General features: G+C 41.6%; 1 long non-coding RNA gene across 1 annotated transcript; it reads left to right on the forward strand.

Moving 5' to 3' along the window:
• Positions 1-1,224: 1,224 nt before the first annotated feature.
• Positions 1,225-11,918, forward strand: LOC118165469. The gene is made up of 3 exons (XR_004750058.1): positions 1,225-1,852; positions 1,910-1,911; positions 11,744-11,918. It is a non-coding gene; the product is annotated as an uncharacterized LOC118165469 (long non-coding RNA).
• The last annotated feature ends 495 nt before the right edge of the window (positions 11,919-12,413 follow it).

A 12,413-nucleotide genomic window follows, 5' to 3' on the forward strand; every position in this document is an offset into this window, starting at 1 on the left:
GTTAAGATACTTCTCTTTGTCAGAAATAAGTTACTCCTTAGGAAAAAAAAAAAAATAAAACAGATGATAACTACAGAAGGGGAATGGAGCGATGATAGAGAAGAAGTGCTGATGTGCAGCTGCTGCTCTCATCGTCTTTGAGGCTGCTGGAGGGAGCTATAATGGACAGGCAACTTGACATATGCTCTTAAATGCCACCCGGCAGAAACATGAACCAGTGGGTTCTTGTTTTACACATGTGGGGAGGTGAACTTGCCTTTGGAAGTTTGGCAAGACTGATGTTAAAAATATTGTGTGTGCTGGGGAAAATGAACGGCAACAGCACAGATTTCTCAAGAATAAACAACAGGATGAGTGATCACTAGCCTTCCTTTTCCACTCTGACGGTGTCCATTAAGGGTCCAAAATTAACCAAATCACTGGGAAGTATAGCTGAAATCCACATCTGGGTGCTGAAGTCAAACCAAAGAGAGCAAAGTCACGTTTTTTTTTTTTTTTTTTTGTTTTTTTTTTTTGTTTTTTTTTTTTTTCAGTAGAACTTGTAATCAACCAGCAGCACAGTTATCTCCTGGCATCTCTCCACACAGACTAGATACCTCTTCAGGTTGCCTGCTCTAGTTTAAAAATAAAATTAAAAGTTATGGAGTTCAACATATACACAGTGAAAAGGTAAAATGTAATGGCCTATAGCAGCCTATAATTCAAGGAACCTTATTTAAATCATCTCTTAGCTTCAGTCTGTGAATGCTCTCATCAAGTTCAAAGAGTAGAGTAAAAAAAAAAAAAATTAAGGACAGCTGCTCCTCTACAAAACTATAACAGTGCAATTTATTTCTCTTTTTACTTAAGTGACTTCACCTACAGAACATAAATAGTCTGGTCCATAGCACCTAGCCATAAACCTAACTCCTTGGGGCATAGCAGCAAGAAACTCTACTAAAACTGAGAAGTAGCATCCACCCCAGAGGGAACCCAAGCTATCAGTCTTTTCTTTTAGAAATTTATTATTTACGACCTAGTCTTATTATAGCAACATTCTGCAGATTTTTTTCTGTGTCAGAGCATTTAATAAATGCTGTATATTCTCAAACTATAGGTGCATGGTATCAATAAACTATGCAGTGAATGTAACCTTTGTCTCCTATCCCATGTTTGCAAATGACTTTCTAACATTTCACTGAACAGGTGAGAAACACAAACTGACACGCAAGTAATGCGGCAATTGGACACTCCAGTCTAGATTTTAAGACTTCAACAGGGGCTCAAACATATGAAAGAAGCTATTGTAGCCAGTTAAAGTAATCCATTGAAGATAACTAACATTTTAAAACACATCATCTGAGAATACTTCTCATTTCAGCTCTGGGCAGGTTTTGGTCCAGAAGCAGGATTTTACACTTTCAAAGCAAATACAACGAGCTAACAGAACAAATAATAAAATGCATCTAATTGAATCCCTCCCTGTTGAAACCAAATAAAGTCTTCTTAATCATGCCATATCTGTGATCATATCCACTTTGGTGACTATTGAGTCTAGCCTCTTTTTTTAAAAAACAGAAGCTAGCCACACACAGCTCATCACAATATAAAAAAATGTAGAATATAATCTCAAAGCAAACACTGCTGCAGTACCTCTGCAAAGCAAAATAATACTGAGGTGCTACAGCCTCTTCTCAAACTATGCATGAAATTGCCACTGACATCTGCTGGGACTCAGCATGCAGCAAAAAAGCAGGATGTGGCCTCATGAAGCAAACTGCTTCAGAGTGCTTCATAAACAACGTACCAGCCCAAGGCAGAGCCCTGCACCTCTCGTTCATACAGAATGCCCACAGGTCAGCAGGAGAGCTTCGTCTGGAAAAAGAGTCACAGTTTTATGCTATTAAAAGTTAGATTAAAACAAAGACAGATGTAGACTTTCATTTATTTCAATTCATTTTAATCATTTAGGCTTTAATTTATTAATATGAAAAGTGCTTTCCTTAAACAAAATATGTTAAATGTTACAGCATTGGGCTATGGTCCCTTTTCCTTGTATTTTGCACTTATTACAGGCTGAGTAATATGAACCTAACCATATCCTTTCCTTTAAACAAAAAAAAAAAAAAAAAAAAAAAAAAAAAAAAAAAAAATCTGGATATTCTCTCTATCAGCAAATAAAGATAAGAGCAGCATGCTGAAAATGCCAATTTTACTGCATATTTCAGGATGCGATAATACACTTTTCATAGCAAATGCTCTCTCTCCAGAAATCAATAATTTAACTTTGTTTTGCTCTTTGCTTGCAAAATGCTGGAATTTATAGAAAACATTAATTACAAAGCTATCTCTGACTATTACTGCAAATTTAGCATGTCTCATGGAGCACAGAAGTTGTAATTATGGCTTAGTGGAAAACAAGTAAATAGCTAACTATTTGTGGTGGGAGAGCTTTCAGGAAAAATAAACTTATGCAAGTCCACATGAAAATGCTGAAAACAAATTGCAGAATGTGAAACAAGAGCATTTCTACCTAAGCGAAAGTTCATAATCAGCCAAGAATTCCACTTGAAGGGCTGGAGCCTACAGTGATTGAATACATGACATTTACAAATAAAAGCAGCTGGCTGTGAGGAGTCTCTTAAAACTAATCAATTTTCCAATACGTTTTATTATGGTTGTCAAAAATCCAATGCTGCAGGTTAGTAGCATGCAGCTATCATAAACCCACCATGGTGGCTGCGTAATCTTTGCTTATTTGAAAGTCTGAGAGTTTGCCTTGATTAAAATAAGAATACTTCATTAAGAGTATTAAGCATTGCTTTATGAGTTATGTAAAGTTTATGATTTTTCATTTATGCTTTAGAATCTTAACCACATTGTCTCACTTATGCATAATCCATCAACCCAGGTGACAAATAGTCTTCTATATTTGCACACTAGGAATATACGAGGAGCATACTGTATTAGCAGCTGAAACTACAAACGTCACTGTCAATCAAACCAGCTGGCATAGGACCATATTTCTTGTCACCAAGAGGCTTAAAGCAAAGAATCTGTGCCTAATTCTCTTAAACCTTACAGGTCAAAAGGTTTTAAAATTATTTTTGACACCATTTCTTTGCTTTGTCAACAGGCCTGAGTACTTTTTAACATGTAAAGGATATCAAAAAGCTGCTCATCAGAACAGTCTGGCATTAACAATTTATGGATTTAAAGTCCAGAGTGTGCAGCAATTCCACTGGCATAACAGCACGCCCTTCTGTAACGAAAGGATGGAGATGCGGCTGGAGGGCCGTAACTTTTATTAACGCAAAACCTCTGAACCTCCAGGCAGCCAGCCTTCGCTGAGCCAAAGCCTCCTCGCAGCGCAGAGCGGCAGTGCAGCGCCGAGCACCCTGCAGGCTCTGCCACGCAGCCACCTCCCTCCTGCTTTTTTCCTCTTTCAGTGCCCCACCTCACTTCCCCACAAACCCCAAGCACACACAGCACATCCCTGAGTTTGCAGCAGTCTCATCCCTTTCATTTCTTGAACTACTCTGCACACATGAGATGACACCCACCATTGAAAAACTGTTTGTTTTTTTTCAGGCTTTTGGGAGCCCAGCTGTTTTAACCTCTCTTGGTAAAGGTGCTGCTTTGCAGCAGGACCCCAGCTGAAACTTTAGCCCTGTCCTCACAGGCCAGTGGGAGGAAATGCAGTTCCTTCCCAGCAGAGTTCACAGTCCAGAAATTCTGAAAATACTGAATGACTGAAAAGCAATCCCCTTATGCAAACTGCTGGCCGTGGCTCTCGGGGACCGTCGCCAGCATCTCCCGCCCTCTGCCTTCAGGATACAGCCCCTGTGCCCTGGCAAGGAGCGGAGGAGCCACGCTACGTGATGGGCAGTACAGTGCTTCTCACAGAGCCAGGAGCTTGGGCTGGCATGATTGGGATCCGCCACCTAGAAATCCCTACACAAATCCCATCTCCATTTGCCCGGTAGAGTGAGCCTGGTGAAGACAACCAGGAGAGCAGAAAGCTTTCTGGCTAGAGAAAGGCAAAAGAACAGACAGGGGTGACAGACTCCACAAGCGACGAAAAGCTTACACGGTGAAGAGGAGTAAGGTGAGATTTGAACGACAATAGGGATGAGCTTGAATGGGGTGAGGGGAATATAGTTTTGAAGAAGAAGGAAAAGAGATGGTGGAATAATGATGTGGGTAGAAAGGCCAAGATACCAAATAGTGGAAGGGAAGGACTGAGGGCACAGAATAAGACAAAAAGAAGCAGACCATGTTTACGCTGAAGAGATCATCAGGAGGAGAGCCCAGTACCTGGACACTGCCTTCAGATGCCAGAATAAAGAGGAGCACTGCAGGAAGCCTGCAAAGTTCAGTGTAGGGATGTCCATTTGCCCTGTGCCGAGGTACGTCCCAGGACTTGTTATGAAGGTTCCCCCTTTCTGTTTCAGGGTACAGGGATTTGACATCCTGTAGTGAATGGTGTTATAAAACTAAGAACACTAAATGTAAGTTTGCTTCTTGCACAGGAACAGAGCTGATGGCCTGGTGCCACTGAAACCAGTGGCTCTAAATGTTTGAAGAGAGGTGGGGGTGGGCGTGGTGCTCTTGTCCCCACACCTCTGCGCTGCTGCAGAGCTCCCCTTACCAAAGATGACTTTCTTCCCCCACCTCTAAAAGAACAGGCACCATTTACACAGATTTGACCCCAGGCTTTCCCCAATGTTAAACTTCAAAATAATAAATGATAAAAGGATAATCAGCCTGGAAGACCCCAGACTTGCTGGAGCAGATACCTCCACGTCCTTCTCCACCCTTAAAAGAGTTAATTCTCCTGTCTGCCAAACCACTTAGCTCAGACACTGGAGCAGAGGGAAGAGGAGGAGGGAGGAGGACAAAAAAACAGGGAGGGTAGCCAAGATGACAACTCCGTGCAACCCCCGGAAGTGCTCTGGGGCTGAATTTTGGCCCGTGGCCCAACACTAGCAAGTACCACTGGCTTCAACTCTGTTAGATGAAATATTATCATAAGGTTATATCCATTTTCCTCCCTGTGCTGTATGTGTGCACTGAGTCTGGTTTTTATTTTGGTTAAGGGCAAGGACACTGCATTCAACAACCCAAACTGAACCTCCTGATTAAAACAGTGTATTTCATTACAACATATGCACAGGGACATAAATACCTAAATAAACATGGGTTTGATAAAAATTGTCATGAACCAAATCAAAAGGGAGACAATGAGCTGCAAAGCACTGCACACAAGGATCATGGCTCAGTCTTCCTTAACTTTACCCTTCCCTGGCTTTAACAAGAAGCTCAAGCCTTGGGTCCGCAGAAAAATTACTTGCCACTGTTAGACCTCCCTTCCTTTGCCCTGCCGTTTTGCTGTGTCAGCTTGCTGCACTGAAATTCGGAAAGCGGCTCAGCCACAAGCTTCTCACATCTCCCCGTAAACTAAGAGATGGACACGAATCTCACCCCCGGTTCTGACTTTTGTAAAGGTTGCAACCTGTCTGTCAGGATGGGAAAAGTGATAGATAACAGCCCATCTTAAGGAATGGGGAGAGGGAATAAAGCACATCTTCCATAGTGGGACGCAGGAAAGATGAAAGGCAGAGATACAGGATTCCCATCAAAAAGAGAGGTGAAAAAGATATAAGTGTCTTTGGAACAGAGACTGCAAAATTCATGAAAAGCAGCAGAAACAGAGACTCCTAGTGAGAACAGAAAAAGTCCAGGAGAAGAAAGACAGCAGTCCTATGATGAACCCATTCCAACTTCAACAAAAGGAAGTACAGGAATTTCTACTATTACTTAAGAAAGAAAAAAAAAAAAATGTTTACAAGGTTACAAGGTTATAAAAAACACCACTCTTGGTGGTGGATTATGAAGTGCAACTCATAGTTTCTGAACACTGTCAAGGTTTTCCTCTTCTCCCCTCTAACACTTTTTCTTTACCATCTTTCTCTTCATGTCCCTGGTTTAATTAAATCCTTTTTTTTCTACTACATTAAAACTCAAATTGGTAAAAACAGCTCTCCCTTTCACTGAAATTTCAAAGGTCTTTTCAATCCTTACTTCTCCCTTTTCCACCTTTAACAACTCCACTGAGTTCTACTGTGAAGGTCTTTCATCCTTATTAGGTGACATTTCAGATTGTTCTGCTTTAGTGTAATGCCAGTGTACACTTTTCTGCTGATTTATAGCTGAATATATATATATTGCTTACAATAGTACAGTTTTATATGCAACATAGAGCTGCTTTTGGTCCCTCTGATCTCTCTTCAAGAAGTGAACTAGGGTACTTTTTCCACATTGAAGGAAAGGATAACAACGCATCAGTAAAAGGACAATTAAGAAACAACTGAGAATTACTTTTCTGTATGCACGTACAAAAGAGCTGTCAGGGTTTAGAGTTAACAGAAAATCCAAGGAATTCCCTAGAATCCGGGAAACAGATTATTGGTCATGTGGTGCATACTTTAGCTTTAGAGATTTATGAGGGTCTCCCCCCACCCCCTTTTGTGGATGCAACCAAATACATGTCACTCCTAGATGCTCACTGTACCTGGTGCCTTCCAGGTTTTCCCTACAAAGGTTTCTCTTGGTAGGGAGCTCTGACTGCTTTCAACTCTCTTTCAGCTAGAACAGTTGTAGTGTAAGGTATGGAATTCTTTGAAAATATTTCCCTTTCTTACAAAAGGTACCAAGAAGTCTCACGTGCAAGAAAAACAAGTTACAAATAGGCAACATCAGGTTTCAGTAATAATCCCTTTCCCATTGTCTAACTAAATCTGTCTAAATCTCAGGCCTTTTGCTTGTCTGTGTTTTAGATGCTTCAAATACAGAGCACAGAGAATAAACTCCCAAACACAGGAGATCTGAAGGTAGTAGGCAATGCAGCAAGGCTGTCAGACTTGTTAAAACAGATTCAACATTGATTCAGTGTATACTTTGAGGGGGGCCCAGGAACAGGCTTTTATCCAAACCTACTGAATTCTGGTTCAATCTGACATTTATGCTGAGGTTTGGACATGTTCTTATTTTTTTGGGAGTGATTCATCCAAAACTTTAAGTTATCCAGGAAAAAATGTGGGATTAAATTAATCCTGGATGTTAGTATTTAAAAAGGAAAACCCATGTTTAATATGATCTGAACAGCAGTAGAAACCTGAAGCCACAGAAAAATGATACATATATGGGAACAATAGCACAAGTTATTAAGATCAGCGTGTCTTAAATACCAAAATACATCCAGAAACAGCATTCAGGAGAGGCATCTTGCATTGGACAGAACTGGCTAAGAAAGTAAATCTGATAAACCTTGCACTAGGACAGAGTCGGAGTGATGGGTGCTTCGCCAGGCGTGTACCAGACTAGCTCCTCTAACCCAGCTGGGTACTCCAGAACAGCTGCTTCTGGTTGCACACGCAATACAGGCAGGCGAGGAGACCCTGGTCCCATTTACTCCTCTACTCACATCCCCCAGCAACCCACACAGCAAATACAAAAAGCTGCTGCACTTTCTTGCCAAGACCCCAAACTGAGGGATTTGAATCTGGGAGGAAGGGAAGGATGAGAGGCAAAGTGAAGCCTGCAGCTGGTTTGGGTCTCAAGTGGGAAAAAATGGAGAACCTATAAACTATTCTATTCTTCAAGAGAAGATGGGCTCAGGAGCTTGGAAACAGATTTCTGATTGCACTGGAAAGATTAAAATGATGATAACAAAATAAGTTTCAGAAATGGAAAATGGTCTGGAAAAGGAGTCTTCATATCTGCATATCTAATCTGCTTTTCTTCAGCTGTCTAACCAAATGGCAATTCTGCACTGTAGGTTCCTATTAGCAAAATCACAAGGAAGGATTGGGTGCCAAAACATTTATTTCCACAGCAAAAGGCACATTAAGTGTTGAAAAAATCATCAGTTTTGTTGATGTTTACATTGTGAATAGTTAAGCTGTGGTAAAGTCTTAAGTGATCATTTTTTGTTAGGAAAAGCAATGACAGGACATTTTTATTTTGAAAGCATCTGAGTTTATCAGATTATGATTTTTAGCATACTTGTGGTCTTTCCCTAGAGCATATTGTTTGTGTGTGCATGTGCAGCTCAAGTGTTCCTATTCAGTTAGCCAAAGCATGCATGGAAGGAGTTACTTTTATTTTCTAACAAGGGCTATCCCTTTGCACACCCTATGCCTGGCACTCCTCTCCCCAGCCGAGCCCCACAAGCCACAGTCCTCACAGGACCCCTGCTCCTGCCCCAGAACAATGACAGGTAGGGCAGCCTTGAAACCCAACTCAGAAGCTCAAAACCATTCAGAACTACTCAGGTTTACCTTCCCTTCCCACTGAGCCCTCCCTGGCAGTTTGTCTGAATGCACCTGCGTCAATTCGCTCCAGCTTCTGCTGCTTCAGTGATGTGTAGGCTTAGGGAAAAATCAGAGAAACCTTATCTGACTATGCTAGTGTTTGCAGAAAGTTTTTAAAGATCCAGCAAGTCAACACAGCATAACAAGCCATGCGCTGAAGATCTTGAAGCAGTCCCGAGCACAAAGGGGCCATAATCTTTTCCTCCATATATCACCACCTTATCTGTCCCTTCAACAAGCTGCCTGAAATGAGGGATTGACATGGCCAGGCTGAAAATCCTGGTCCCATATGAGATGAAGGAGGTCACCGTCCTATTGCCTCTAGGCGTGTGCTGAGGGGGGATGGAGGCCACAGTCTGCCACCCGACAGGATGCACCAGCATCTCAGGGCAGGCTGAGAAGCGCATGTGCCCCAGTGCAACTTTCCCCCATTCCTCTTTCCTCACAAAGAAATATACCACTGCCCTATAGGGCTTTTACCCAGAAAGACTCCAAAGCTCTGCAGGCTGACAACATAGGGGGACAAAGCCCAGCTGCTGCACAGACATCTTGCAAAGGAATGCACTTCCACGAACATTTCTGCACACGCCTAGCATGTCTTAAACATGGAAGGGTATAACCAAAACAGACCCCTTCCTCCAACCTGTCAAGCTGCACACATTCAATGTGAAATTCTCAGATCCGATTCCTTCTCCAGGCTTCCCTCCTCCTGGCCCCAAATCCTACATGTTTCCAGCTGAGTGCCTTAACTGCTTTCTTCCTCACTGCACAAACCCCTGTGTCAGCAGGAACTGCCTGGCACACAGAGCACCAGGTACTTCGGGTGGCCAAGTGGGAGAGAGGCGGCACCACCTTCCAGCAGGAACCCACAGTGACAAGGGCCTGGTAGAAGGCAAGTCACCCAGTTATGGTTAAGGTCCAGTGTCCATCCCTGTGTCCTGCCCCTTGCCAACCACACATCCCCATCACCATGCATCCATCCCAGTAGGAGCTCACAAGGAGCGAGGAGGCATCCACATCTCTGGAGGAACGCAGCTCCATAGTCGTGGCACTCCAGGAAGAAGAGGACTGTGCTCCCAACCCTGCTCCAACACCCATTTATCCACTCCCATGAAATGAAAGTGACACACCACACAGATTTTATGCTGGTTTAGACGGTGGTTTTACAGACTTATACCCAAATGAAACTGATAAGAAGACAACTTACGCATTTCCCTTCTTGTATGGGAATAAATAATTGTAATAACAGATCCATTTCTATAGCTCAGCTAGACAAAAGCAAAGCTGCATCACTTTATGGATACGGTTAATAAATAAATAAAAATAACAGAACTTCTTTACACTTCTTTACTTGGACAAGCATGGCTCTAGATGAAATTCCTCTGAAGTGAATTTACTGTCAGCATAAAATGCAGGTCAGCCAGTGAAGGAACCAGACCCAAAGATCTGAATAGTTACCCTACATGATCAAGAAAAGGAATCCCTGTTCCCATCTTTGCAATCCACGTTCGAATACACCATTAGCCAAATGCTGCCCAGAGGCCATTTCTCTGCCATGCACTTTCAATGGGCACAGTGGGAGCACACAGGTCTCCCCACCTGTCCCCTTGTCCCAGGAGTAAGGCAGAGGTGGCACATTCTTGCTTTCAGGCCTGCATGCTCTAAGGAAGTTCTGCAAAATGGTCCCTGACTATTTAATTCAGAAGTTTAGCTCCATTCTCTTTAGAAACTTATGCTAGGACTGCTACCAAGAGTTCTCTGGGTGAGTAGTTTTAAGTACTACAAAACAACAAGCAGCAGCTACTTCGAAACTCTGATCCTGCCACCCTTAGACATTTAGGCAGCTGATAACCTGCATCACCTCTTGTGCAGCATACCATCATCCCAACACTCAGAGCCAGACGAACAGAACCAAGTCAGAGAGGGATGCGCCCCAAAGCCTGTGCATTAGGCACATCTTCTCTCAGATAATCTTAGTAGATAATAATTTTAAAGTACACATACAAATAACAGTCTTGAGGGCTAGAGCATGAAAAATGAATCTGCAGGTGTTTACACATGTAAAGCTGTGCACACGGAAAGGAGACTGTGACAAGATCCCTTTGCAAATCAGATCTTTATGGAATTTCAGTAGAGAAGTAGGAAGGGGCAGGTTTACTTCCCCTGACCTCGTGCAAAGAGACAGGGGGGAGTGTTTTTTTTTTTTTTTTTTTTTTTTTTTTTCTCTCTCTCTCTCTTTTGTGTGTGCGTACAGATACTTAGTGCTGGCATCCAGAGACTGAATTGAAGTTAAATTTATATAATTTCCAAAATCCTTCAATATGTTGGTAGCAGCATGGACCACGTGAAGTGCCAAAACACAGCTGTCCCACTACGGATTACTTTCCTCTCTTTGGTTGAGAAATAAAAAGGTTGCTTTTCCCCTTTGTAACTCAGCCAGTGTTGGGTTGTGTTCACCCCCAAAAATCAAACAACTGCTTTCTTCCAGCTTAACTGATTTTGACTTTTTCCCCCCTTGATTTAAAATATTGGAATGAAAATATAATTTCCAAATCTACTCTGGTTTGACCTAAGTTTCATTTGGCCTGTTTATCCCTCACATGCAGACATCTGATATTCTGAATCTGCAGTGAATTCACAAATTACCTGCTCATAGAGAATCACTCAATTTTTAATATAGGGATTTATAAAAATTCCATATTTCTTAAAATACTTCTATTTGTAAAATCAAAGGGTACAAAGACAAAGCTGATGAGTAAGGGAATACAGTAGGGAAAGTACCTTTCATGGAGCTGGAATTTGAAGCATTTGAGTATGTTTCATACCAGAAGCAGCTAGAAGCACTACAGAAAAAAGTTACAGAGTGGTGTACACAGCAGATAGTTACAACAACTATTTTTCCTTATATAAATTCAAAACCAAGAGGTTTATACAAATTTGTTGGCACCTGGCAAATTCAAAATTATCCAATAAACGTTACCATGCACTATATCATTACATCAAGAAATTATACTTTGCAGGAAATAAGAGAGAAACCTGGGCAATATTAAACTGGAATAGAATAGCAAGATATATATAGGTGGAAACGTGGATATACAGCTAAAACTGGCAAATAATTTCAGTTGAGAGAGGGGGAAAAAAGAAAAAAACAGGGATGACAGAAGAAAATTTTGACTTTTTGCAAAATACAAGTCATAATCCTGTCAAGTCTTTGTTTACCTTGCGTCTCTCTACTAATGTCATTCTTTCATTTTGTCTCATCACCTGCAAAAGACTCCATTACGGAATGACACCATAAAGAAAACTTAAGGACTATGAAGCTGCTGAAAAGGAAAAACCAAAAGGAAAAACCAAGCCCAAGTCCTTACAAAGAAACCCTTACCACTCAGCTGCAATGGTGTGAACAACACGGCTGGAGAAGCTTAAGATTTTGGTAACAGGTCTTCACATCATAATCCTGTTGAAAAAGATTAGATGAATGGAGAATCCCATTTCTTATACATCATCTCAGCTGGACACTAGCTGAACACTGAGCTTGGAAGGCACATAAGCAAGGAAAGTGCAGTAGCAGTCCGTGGAGAAAGAAAGGGTGGAGGAAGAATTAGGCAAAGGAGAGCCCTAAATCACTGAGGTTTACATAATCAGATCTTCAAAATGGCCAACCTTGAAAATGAGGAGACTGTAAGATAACCTAACGGAAAGAAACAGAAATTGCAACTGAAAATTAGCAGCTCCAAAGAAATAATTAGTTAAGCGGGTTTGATCGATTAGGAGAAAAACAGACAACTACTTTGCCAGTTCAGAAAGGGTTGACAGATTTAGAGAGGAAGAATGGGAAAAAAGGTAGGTTTCTTCTGGCTTAAACCAAAAGCTTAAAAACTGAGTACTGGAAAAAGATCTGGGGTCTAGACTATTTTTAAAATACATTGCAAATTTGAAATGGTGCAGGGATGTGCCACAAAAAAACCTTCTAAAGGCTGGAGAAAATGCCCAGTAGGCTTTAAAAGCTCAATCTGCTTGGTTTACTAAAGCAGAGTATACTAGTATCCTCAGTGAAAT

The sequence above is a fragment of the Oxyura jamaicensis genome, chromosome 4 (assembly GCF_011077185.1).
Source record: "Oxyura jamaicensis isolate SHBP4307 breed ruddy duck chromosome 4, BPBGC_Ojam_1.0, whole genome shotgun sequence".
In the NCBI taxonomy this organism is placed as follows: domain Eukaryota; kingdom Metazoa; phylum Chordata; class Aves; order Anseriformes; family Anatidae; genus Oxyura; species Oxyura jamaicensis.